Here is a 12,489-nt window from a genome sequence, read left to right on the forward strand (position 1 = left end):
GATGGTTTGGGGCATTTGGGTCAGCATCTAATTCAATAATATACTGGAAAATTAGTAGCTAATGAATGATTAAATTCCTTCATTTAATCAAATCATAATCTTTACCTAATAACTATGTCGAAATAACAAACTAGTTACTCTTAATTGCACTTATGTTTTACGATTTGTGGGATCATAATGGCTAATCGATCAAGAACATTTTTACCTAATTGAAATGGGTTTAAAAGATGATAAGGAGGGTTCAAGAACTCAAATTAATTCTGGAAAAATATAGGCAAGAACCAAGAAACAAAACAACCCCTTTCTTGCACATAGGCGCACACACCACCACCCTGGTGGCCAAAATTGGGGCTAAATTTTAAAACAGTTTGAGATCTCATTAAATTCTGGAAAAATACCTTTGAAATCATTTAAAATCCCCCAAATTCCAGATCTAGAAATTTAGGTTTTGAATGTACAAGATTAATTAAGAAATTGAAGAGAGAAGAGACCTTACCCAAGCTAGTCGAGAGAAACGGTAATGACACTTTCTTGGCAATGTTCGAGATCGATCTTAGAGTTCAAGATTTCAGATTTGGGGCTGATTTTAATGAGGTGAAATTACAGAAATATGGTGGAGAATATGATAACAAATCTTGTGGCAAAAAGAAAAAGAAGAAAGAGATGGTAAAACTAGGTGTAGGCGACGACAACAATAGGAGAAAGAAAGAAAATTAAAGAGAAAAGAGGAGAGGAAGAGGGTGAACGACTTGGGTAGGTAAAATTTGAATTAAAGGCTGAAAAATAAAATAAAAAGTTAGATTTATACTTAGGGTTCAAGGGTATGGATGGCACATACATTAAAAAAATGGATTTTGCAAAATTTAATTATTTTGTAAGGGAAGGGATTCAAACTTGGGACCTCATTGAATTTCCATGCTTTCTCATATTTCTTTTAACAATTAGGCTTTTTCCTCATTCTTGAAATAATTTTGAAATATTTATTTTAAAAACAAGACATGTCACATACTAGGGTTTGAGGCAAAATTTGTAAAATAATAAAAATGGTGAGAGAGAAGGGATTTGAACTTGGGTTTCAAGGAACGTTTCACTAACACTTAACCAACAAACCAACACCTTATTTATTTCCTAAAAATGCATAGATAATCTTTAAAATTAAGGCATGACCATTCTCTCTCAATTCCCAAACATGATTCTACTAACCCTCGATTTTCGAGATGTTACAACAATATATTGCAAAGGAATGAGAAATAAAAAAATAAAGAACACACAGATTTTTACGTGGAAACCCTTTTGGGGAAAAACCACGAGCAGAGGAGAAGAAAATTCACTATGTCGAATTCGAATAACTATAAAAGGAGTAGACTATGTCTATTTATAGGCTTGTAAAACCATATTCTAATAGGAGTGTAGTAAGATTGAAACACCTTATTCTAATCAATATCAAATAGATGGAGTTTAACAAGGTTTAAAAAACCTTATTCCAAAATAAAATAAAATAAAGTGTAGTTCTATATGGATTTTAGTTTTATTTTATTTTACTAGTGTATTTTATTTAAGTAAGGATTTGGGTCACTTAATTCTAACACGTTTCATGTGTTGGGTAGTGGGAAAATTGATGTTCCCATTATTAATTCTGGTTCTTTTGAGAAAAGTAAAAAAAAGTTATGAGTGATTCGATGTGGTTAATTCAAATGTTTCTTTCTCTTTATGTCATACTTTGTCTGAAATAATGAGTATATCTTTCAGATCTAAGAACGTGTCATTCGTTCAATATAGGTATGATCATAACCTTCACTTTAATTTTAATTCAATTGTGGATAGAGTCTCTCCCTCTTCTCTAAAGGGGAAAAAATTAAAGGGATGACTTAATGTGATGTTTTTTAAATCTTTATTTATAATTCGTTCAAAGAAAACAATAACTGTATATTGTATTTTGTACAATATTCTTTACAATTTCATGAACTAGGTAGCTACACTGAAATTATGACACTTGCAGTGGTAAAATTATTGATCTTTTGTAGATTACTATTGCAACACCCCAAACCCGACTTAAATGTTACGGTTGGATCTGGCGTGTCACATTGAAGTGTTTTTTGAAAACCATGTTTTCATTAAAAACCCTTCTTGAAATTTCAAACTTCTTGCCATTTAAAACTTGTACAAAACCTCAGTTTGCGTTTGTTTATTTTTAATCGAGGTTTATTAAAGAAAAGTTGGTACCTTCAAAACCTTATTGTTGCAGAAGCTTAATTTAAAACAAATGATTAACGAAAACGTGATCATTTAAAAATTGAGTTGCAGAAGCGTAGTGTTAGAAAACAGTTATTGTTTTGGAAAATCATGTTCTACTTCTAGGAGATGTGAATCACAATCACATCAAATCCCAAATTAAAAATCCAAAAATTATAGAGGCCTTATTATAACCCGAATCAAAATCAAAGTGCTTTAGTAAATGAGCAAAACAAAATAAAACATGTGCAGTTATGTGGCCCTCTCCTAGTCCCTCGCAGCTCCGAACTGTCTAACGTTGGGGATTACCTGAGAGGTTAAAAATGGGGTGAGTTTACGAAAACTCAGTGTGTAATCCCCTCATTAAAGAAACAGAAACAGACTAGGCCTGAGCCCTTAACAATAACAGTATCAGTGTGGGCCTTAGCCCAATACGGTAACGGCGGCAACTAGCTTTAGTCCCCCCATCAGCCTCAGTTGGGCCTGAGCCCATATCAAATGGCACATATCACATATATCTGGGCCTAAGCCCATCTCAATATCAGAATTAGTATATGCAATGCATAAATACCCATACCAACCCTGCACTCCATCTCTTGTCCAACCCTACACTCCTGTGGGGATTAAATCGACCCACTCATCCCTACACTTCTTATGTAGCACCGACTGCGGCACTAACCAATATTACAGCAGAGCTGCCAATCACATAATCGGCTTATAGCCATCGGTGGGTCCACAGTCGTCTCATTCAACCCATGCGACCATCACATATCAATCACTTCCTTCAATACAAGATCCCAACCTTATGTAGTATGTCATGTATGTAGTATGCCATGCTCAGAATGAGTCATATCATTCACATTTAAGTCAATTAAACCATAGAACAAATCAGTCATTTACCCTCTAGGGGCATTACGGTCATTTTACCTTGCAAGGGTATTTCGGTCATTTTACCCTATGGGGGTATTACGGTCATTTAACAACCTTTTTGAAGGTCTACAGTCACCTCAATCGACACAGATAACCTAATTGGTCATAACGGTGTAAATGGGCCCAAGGCCCATATTTGGCTTAAGTGGGCCCACACGCTCGTCTAGCCTATTTAGCCCAAATCAAGTCACGACTATGCGAACTACATAGCCCAGTCCAATATTTGCCACTTAACATGGATTTTATCTGTGTAGGGCCCACGAGCCTATTGGGCCCACACGACTCATTTTAGCCCAACGAGGCCCATAATAGCCCAAGAGCACGAGAACGCTAGTGGTGGCCTCTACAGTCTAACACCATGTTTTGTGGGCTCGGTTCACGACACAAGTGTTTGCACGCCCATGTGGCCTCAATCACCGTATTTCCAGCTTTTTGGCTTTTCACCTTTTGTCGATTCATAGAAGAGACAGTGTGATTACTCACCTTTTCACGAAAGCTGGCGAAACACCTCTTGGCACCAACCTACATTGATTTGAATATTCGATCAGCCCTTTAGTAGCCAATATTTTCAAGTACTTAAACCACATTTAAACAATCATCATCTACCACGATTATAAGAAATATGGCCTACTCTTCTAAGATTCTTGGCCAAGGCACGATTCCATGTTCTTAATGATCATCTGCTCAAGTAGGAATTTTTATCAAACGGACATGGTTACTCAAATATGATTTAAGAAAAATCCAACACCAAAATTACAACATAATCAGCCTACCAACCAACTTACCCAGCGATCAAACGGTTGGTGAAGGAAAGATTTGGAACGCCTCCACACACAAGAGAATCCTCTTTTCTCTTCTCGAGATTTTAACACCCGAAATTGATGATGATGAAATCGGTTAGACTAGCTTAGGAATATTCGGCCAAGCACAATAGAGAAAGGATGGTAACTGAAAGTATACACAAAAGAGCCTTGAAGAAATTGGTTGGGATGGGGAGAGTGGGAAGCAGAGAAAAAGAAGATGGTGAGTAGGTTTGGCTTTGAAAGAAAATAGAAGAATGGAGGGAAGAGAGAAGAGAAGTGCATGCGGCACTGCTAGGAGAGTAAAGAAAATAGAATATGGTGTTCGGTAGAGAAAGAAAAATGAGACCAAAAAGAAAGTCACCTATTCGGAAAATGTAGAAAGGGAGGAAATAGCAGCAATTTTGGTCACCTGAATAGCTAAAACGCAAAATCCGAAAGAAATCCCCGAATGTTAAAAACCCAAATAAAATTCGGCACTCTCCACTAAAATCGTACAAAAACCAAACAAAGAAATGCCTAGCGCCAAAAATGCTCCCTATTTCCCCCCGCTGAATTCCACTAAAGCCTTAAAATCCCACTCGGCCACAACACCCTACCAACCTCCCATATTCGAAATTCCTTGATTATCTCCCCAATCTCCTCATTGATTTTCTCCACAATTCCATCCAAGACAAATTCAAACTTCACCTTACATAGTTTGAAAGCACCTCAAACTCCTGTCGCCTCACACTAGCAAAATAAATATTATTTTTGCTTGCAATGGGATTCGAACCCAATCCCCCCTCAATAGCTCAACATGCCACTTGCCTTCTTACCACAAGCTCTTTTGTCTTGAATTTTATCTTCAATTAAAAAAAAGGTCTAAAGGCCAAGGTCCAGGTTCCCTTAAAAGAAAAACCGAAATAAATTGCAAGAGCCAAGACTTGAACCTAGGCTCCCTTGTAACTTTAATAACGCCACAACCACTAGACCACATGCTTCCTTATGACATTTTTTTAACACAATAATGTAAAAGGCCTACATCCAAAATATCTAGGGTTTTATCCTCTTAAATCCACAAGTTTTGCTAAAGCCCAGGTTTGAACCCAAGACTTTTCCAACTTCTCTCAGGACCCTTAACCACTAAAGCAAACACACTTTTGTGCACAGTTTCCTAACTGTTCCCTTACTCAAGGCCCAATACTTCTAGGCCCAAATTCTGTGGCGTTACAACTGTAACAGTAAAAACTAGAATTGCTTGGTGGCTTGATGCTAAATGCCTCAAAGTAATTTCTCCATGAGGAAAAAAGAATGTATGAAACTGTGATTCCATGTCATCTCTATCACTTTCTAATAAGAGAAGGACAAATTAGATTTTTCCTCTTGATTTGTAGCGTTTTTAGTTGGATTTGAATTTTTTCAAGAGGAAAAAGCTAAAAATTAGGATGAAAAATGTGATTTGTCATTCTCCTATTGGAAAGGGATAGGGATGACGTGGAATCACAGTTTCATGCAATCCTTTCTCCTCCATTAGAGTGCATCATGTCCTCCCCAAACTCTTTTGGCTCACTTAGGAAATGAAGTCAACCAACTTCCTCTTTTAGTTGGACTACACCCACTATGTGATGGTTGAAATTTAATGTTAGAATGTTTGCCCTCGGGTATCCTATTCTGGTCAGCATAAGAGGAATACTATGTAATGAAGAGTGGGGGGCTCTAATAATCACATTCTTTGAGTCCATTGGTACGACCATCCGAACCATAGCAAAATTCTTAACTCTTAAAATGTTAGAAAAAATTGGTTTAGAAAATAATTTTGTTGTTAGCGAAAATTTTCTAAAATTGGATCTTTGTATTATTTATAGCAATAAATATTACCAAATTTATTATTTGTGTTTTCGACTAGGCAGTCTGGTCATTTCTCAGTTTTCAACTAATACGATCTTCTCAGTTATTCTCGAACTCTTAGTTGGCATAGAGAATGGGATCTAATATCACGAATCAATCACACAATGAAATTTTTTTAATTTTCCAATAGCGTAGAAACCTAAATCAATTTCTCATGAAAAATAGAATTTATTTGGAAAATAAATCTCATTATAATTTGACAAAATAACTACGCTAAAGAAGATGTATATTTGGTTTATCATGTAGTCCCTATCTATAGAAAAAAATCATAAGAGTTCTACTTGAACAAGAGATAACAAAATAAAAATATTTTAATAGAAAACACCGAGTCCCATCGAGACTACATAGGGTGGGTGGCATACCCTTCTAGGAACTTTAGGGTTGTCACTCATCAGTATATGTTGTGCTCAAATTGGGCATTTCGTATATTGAATATAATTATATGTGTTATTTAATTTTTTAAACCAATTCATATACTTAATCAATCTTATAACCAATTTTCTATTACCAAAAAGCATTATTATTTAATCAATTAAATTTTTTTTATTAATTTACTTAATTAAATTAATTTCTCAACCCAACTCTAATTCTGTTAAAGTCATGACAATTTTATTTTTTAGAATTTATGAGTAAATAAATTAAAATTTTCTTATTTCATAATCTGCGATGACTAATTGATTTCATTCCCACTTGAAATTTCAATTATTTAATTATAATAAATAAGTTAATAATTTAAATAAATTAAATCAATCATTAAGTTATCTTTTTTCCTCGTGAGAAAATGCATTCACTTCGGATAATGATACATGCAATATGTTTCTCTATTTGTTGTTTTCATTCATTCAACATATAAGTTCAAATGCAATCTATAAAGGGTTGTGTTGAGCTAGCAGAGGAACTGGTTGGACATATATAATTAGGGCTCAAATAATTTAAAATTAAGTTCTAACTCTTCTCAATTAATTACAACATTATTTAGTCATAGAGTCAATCCACTAAAAGTACCATAACTAAATTATCTCTTATTATATACCATTATGAAAGCAACTCGATTTATGTTTGTCTAATGACCTTGTCATATGTGTGTTGCCCTCATAGGATATCTTTTATTTCATTGGGTTAAATCTGTTCACCCAATATGTTTCTATTTTATCTCACTATGACCACTACATCTTCCTTCATGAAAAAGCCAATTACTAATACATAGTAATTAAATCATTCGTCCCAGACGAATGACCCATGACAATGTTACCTCTCCATCAACCACGTAACGTCGGAGAGAAGATCACTACACCAAAACAGGCTTTAAGCGGCGTTTTTTAAGCCTTTAAAGCGCCGCTAAAAGTCTTTGCGACGCTTTGAAAAGCGCCACCAAAAACGCCACTAATGACAGGGTCGCTAACTTTAGCGGCGTTTTTATAACTAAACGCCGCTAAAGACCATGACCTTTAGCGGCGCTTTTCCCACAAACGCCGCTAAAGACCAAGACCTTTAGTGGCGCTTTTTTCACAAACGCCGCTAAAGACCATGACCTTTAGCGGTGCTTTTCCCACAAACGCCGCTAAAGAACATGGACTTTAGCGGCGCTTACCCCACAAACGCCGCTAAAAATACAGTTCTTTAGGGACGTTTATAAAAAAACGCCACTAATTTTGGCAAATTTGTAACATCCGATTTCCATCCATATACAATCCTTCTTGTAACATAAAATCCAACCAAAAACGAAAAATTTAAATGATACTTCAAATTCAATTAAAGATATATGATATAAATTGATAATTGAATTATAATTCAAAATATTCTTACAATAATATTAAAATTAACAATGTTAAAAATATTCTTACAATAACTAAATCACACTAAAATGTTTACACAATCACCTCCCAGAAACAGGTGCAGCAGTAACCACAAGAAAAAAAAAAGAAAAATACACAAATCCAGAAACAACAGTTTCTGGCAATCACTTTTTTAGTAGTACCGAAAAAATAACCCCCTGGTTTCAACAAAAATGACACATTACTTAGAAGTCTCCTTGCTTTGTCTTCAGTTTCAAATCTTAACTGCAAATAGAAGAATAGAAATGCAGTTCAGATTCATACATTAGAAGACCAAAACCACATTTGCAAATAAATAAAAGCAAAACATACACACAATAAGTACTGGAAAATTAAACCAATACAAACTTTCAAGGTAACACTTTGGAATAAAAATAAATAAGTAAAGGTCTAATTATGAATTTTATCCCCTTAATTTACAAAACCTGATAAGTTAGTCCAATTAATTAATTGGATAACATTAATAAACCTTACTGTTAAATTACTAGCTTGAATATCAACACTTCAATATTTAATATGCAAGGAATTATCAAAAATCAACATTTCAACATGTTAGCAAAGCAGCCTGTTCCTGCAGCATGCAAAGATGATCCAATGCTTCAATAGCATAAAAAAAATAAAGTTTTTAAGCACACTAAAATCCTAAAGAGAAATAAAGAAATTGACTTGGTCAAAGATATAGAAGTTTTTCATTGGCATAAATTTCAGTTAGAACATTGAACAAATAAAAAACTCTCTCTCTCTACATATATATTGCAAAGGATAAATCCTGGCAATTCAATCTTTTTGAATAAAAATCTACCAAATAGTTTGAACTCACATGCTTACCTGCTTCCTATATTGAAAGACAAAAACATGCATTAATTTTTCTATAGGAAGTGAAATCATAAAATTTAAGACTAAATAGAATATGGGTATCTCCCCATTATAAGCTTAGATCAAACAAAATTCAGAAGAAAATCTAAGAAGATACGCAAAAAAAAAAATGAACCAGTTAAGGAATGAATTAAAAGAAACCCAATAAGCAGACAGAAAAAAAATGGAAAATTTATTATTACCTGTAGAAAAGTAACTTCAAGGGTGATTAATGTAAAAGCCTTTTTCAGCTGAAAATAACGATAAGAAGAGAAGAGGTGAAGGTCCAAAATCCTATGCAAATATGGGTTTACGTTTTTTCTTTTAATTATTTCTCTAAATTATTTACAAGAGAATCGACAATTTTATTTAGGGGGTGGTGGAAAAGCAAGTTCGAACCGAAAATTATAAAAAAGCAAGAAGCCAGGTATTTAAATATATTCTCTTTTAGCAACATGGAGTTTTTGGATCAAATTCTAACAAATTAAAGTTTCCAATGAAATTCAAAATTACACCATTAAGTAAATAAGAGTTTTAAATTACCTAAGACCAAAAACCCATTTTGGGTATAAACTTTTGTAACTATTTATTAAATCTGCAATGTCGTTTTGATGCTTTGGTTCAATATTAGCTGAAGTTTCTCTATGTTCCTGCAATTTTAAAACAACAAGATTTAAAAGAAAAAAAAACAAAAGCTTTTTTCGAGATGGGGATTCAATGAGGCAAAATACCTGTTCGTCAACGACGTTGATATCACTGAGTTTACGAGCAGATTTCTTTCCAGAACTACCCATTTCTTTTGCTAAGAAATAGTTTCTTGAGAATCCAAATTCCTCTTCCTTCGCCTCGTTAAAATCCATTTTCTGAAGATTTTTTGTTCAAACAAAAAATATTTGCAAAGAAAATCGACAATGAAAATGAAAATAAAATGACATTATACATGATTGGAGTGCTATACGAGTAATCATGTTGCAAGAAAAGTGATTGGAGTGCTATACGTATAATTCCAGTTTCGCAGCTCTTATTCTCGTTTCTGTCTAATGCTTGGACATCTTGGTTGTGGTTGATTTTGATGACTGTTATTTTCTGTCATGAAATGAATGAAAGGGTTTTTGGCCAACAACAACAACCAAAAAAAAAGAACACTAAAAGAACCACATGCTAAGGATGAAGGGATAGTAGCCCCCAACTTTGAGCCAGAAGAGGCAGACACTGAACCAGAGAGAAGAAACAGTAAATAGTAACTTTTACTTTGGCTTGAATCTTTATGTCAGCTTGCTTGTCAAAGAATCATAGCCTAGTAAAAGTAAAATACTCAAATCTAGAGCTAACAGGAAATGTAAAACATACACAGATAATCGCTTCCTAATTCAAGAGTTCTTAGTTCAGTATAGGAGAAGAAACAGCGTAAGATAATAAAGCAAATAACTCTTGAACCATTAAGATTCATTGTTGAGTAATCTTTAAAAATAATAATAATAAGGGTCACTCCTACTTCAATAAGAGAGTAGAATTTGCAGATACTCATACAGCTACTCTTACAATTGAGATTAGCATCTAGATAAAATTCCTCATCAATAAACCAAAACCTGAACATTGTGATTACAATTGATAAATGAACATTTAACTACCTCAACTTAGAAATCACAACATATGGTATAAGATACCTAAAGGAATAAAGCTACAAAAATAACAATTACAATATCAAAAAGACAACAAGAACAAAATGTTAGGGTGAACCTAATAGAACTTAGAGAGATAATCATGTTAGTTCCGCTTGCTCAGATTCCATTCACATGCATAGAAATGGTTGAGCTAGATAAACACAATGCCTACACAGGATCCAAGAAGTCCATTTACCTTGATATCAGTACCAGTGTATAGATATAGTCCGTTTGCTTAAAGCTTCATGCTTTTGGTTCTGCTACTAATTTGTTCAACACTGTACCACGTTGAAGGCAGAAATAGATAACTTAAACAAATTAGAAATAGATAAATTAAACAACTTAGAATAGATAACAGTAGTCTCTCTATCGTATCCATCACTTAGAAATACATTTGCCTTATCTATTTATTTTTAAACTACTTTAAAAAAACATTCAGTCATCCTCAAAACTCAAAAAGCACCTCAACCAAAATGGTTAAATTAGCATTCAACACAAGCAATTTAGTAAAAAAATTCCAAGTATTTCGATGAAAAAATACTCACTTATCAAAAAAAAGAATTTTGGATGAATTACAAAAGCAGATCAAAGCCTTGTGCCCCTGTTAAGTCACAGTGAATATCTTAACCATCAAATTAACATATTAAATTCTATCAAAATGAATGATTAAAATTGGGATTAACATACTAACCATCAAATTAACATATTATGCATACAAATCTAAAGCAATTTGTTGAATGTCAACAGCTTAAAATTGGAATTAAAATAGCAGTAATTCGTCATAAAGAGAAAAACATACCGCGAGAGAATTTGGCTATCGAGATCCATTTTGAGTGGCATTGTTGTCCCATAAGTATTGGCCTGCACAGCATAATGAAATTTACTAAGGCACAAATGTCAGTTCATAAGACTCAACAATTAAACAAAAATTACAAATTTCCTCTCTTCTAACACATACTCAATAAGAAAAGTAATTGAATAGAGAAAATCCTAAACAAAATTACAGTTAAAATCAGTATCGATAATAACAAATGGAGGGGCGAGAGAACCGTAAACAGTTACAAAGCCCTAAAATTTGAAGCAAAATTTCAAATTTCCTCTATTCCAACACATTCATAGGACAAGTAAAATTAGATTCTGAGTAAATATTTTTCTCCATATTAACCAATACAAAAGAACAAAACAGATAAAAACTCAAAAGAATGGCAGAACAGGAAGCTAACCTGGTCCAATGTCTAGTAGTTATCATATATCCTTGAGTATTTCCTCTCTACAGTCCTATGTACACACCCAGGCATTTGCGATACATAATTATATGACGGCGGTGGTGCATAACTAGGATGTTGCGACGTGTAGTAATAATTTTGTTGAGGATATGCAGATTGTGGTGGCGTGGGGTATCTATAAGGACTCCATGAATCTGTACCACTTGACCTGCTAGTTCGAGACCTCCTTCTGCTACAACCCTTTGAGGAGATGCAGAGGGCTGCCGATTTGGAGAAATTGGGGGGGAAAATAAAGGGAATCGGGGTAGGGGAGAAATGGTATGGGGAAAATAAAATGGGGAAAAAAGAAGAAGAAATTTCAAGTGGGATTTCTGGGGGTGTGGGGAAATCGATTTAGGGAAAAAGAAGGGGAAAAAAAAGAAAATATTTCATTTGAAATTTTGGGATAAACGCCACTAAATATTAAAGTTCTACTCATAAACGGCGTTGTTTTATTAAGTTTTAATGTATAGTTCTGGCGTTTTCTGCTAAAAATACTTTAAAACATTAATTGACTTAAGTCAAACGGTGACGTTTTAAATAAATAATTCTAAACTTTTAAGTAATATTTATAAGAATTATATAAAATTATAAATTTTAGGTTTTTTGTCTTTTTGTTTGTATTTTTATTTCATTTCTTATAATTTGGTCCTATATATCCAAAATAATTAATTACACATACCTAAATATATATCCATCCATATATATATCAATACATATTTTAACTTATTTATTAATTCTATTTAAACTAATATTTAAATATATCAAATGGTTTAGATTAAATTTTTAAAATAAATTTTTAAAAAAACTAATTAATCTAAACCCAAAACCTTGATCTGACTCCAGAATCTCTAAACCCTAAATTCCTAACTCTTAGCCCCTAACCCCTCTTTTACAATTATATAAGAACTTAATTAATATATAAATTAAAAAATACTAATTAATCTAAACCTTAAACCCTAAGCCGACCCCAAATCTCTAAACCCTAAATTACTAACTCTTAACCTCTAATCCCTAA

The 12,489-nt window shown here is 33.5% G+C and overlaps 1 non-coding gene across 6 annotated transcripts; it reads right to left on the reverse strand.

The window, feature by feature from the left end:
• Nucleotides 1-7,615: 7,615 nt before the first annotated feature.
• On the reverse strand, nt 7,616-11,861 carry LOC105791344 (uncharacterized). Of its 6 annotated transcripts, none has more exons than XR_001132934.2 (9): nt 11,430-11,860; nt 11,006-11,067; nt 10,752-10,807; nt 10,403-10,484; nt 9,483-9,628; nt 9,274-9,405; nt 9,086-9,192; nt 8,746-8,793; nt 7,616-7,912 (listed from the first exon to the last, which is right to left on the reverse strand). It is a non-coding gene; the product is annotated as an uncharacterized LOC105791344 (transcript). The 6 variants fall into 6 exon arrangements; XR_008198828.1 differs by having other exon boundaries at nt 9,501-9,628; nt 11,430-11,859; XR_001132938.2 differs by having other exon boundaries at nt 9,541-9,628; nt 11,430-11,858.
• Nucleotides 11,862-12,489: the final 628 nt, after the last annotated feature.

The sequence above is a fragment of the Gossypium raimondii genome, chromosome 8 (genome assembly GCF_025698545.1).
Source record: "Gossypium raimondii isolate GPD5lz chromosome 8, ASM2569854v1, whole genome shotgun sequence".
In the NCBI taxonomy this organism is placed as follows: Eukaryota; Viridiplantae; Streptophyta; class Magnoliopsida; order Malvales; family Malvaceae; genus Gossypium; species Gossypium raimondii.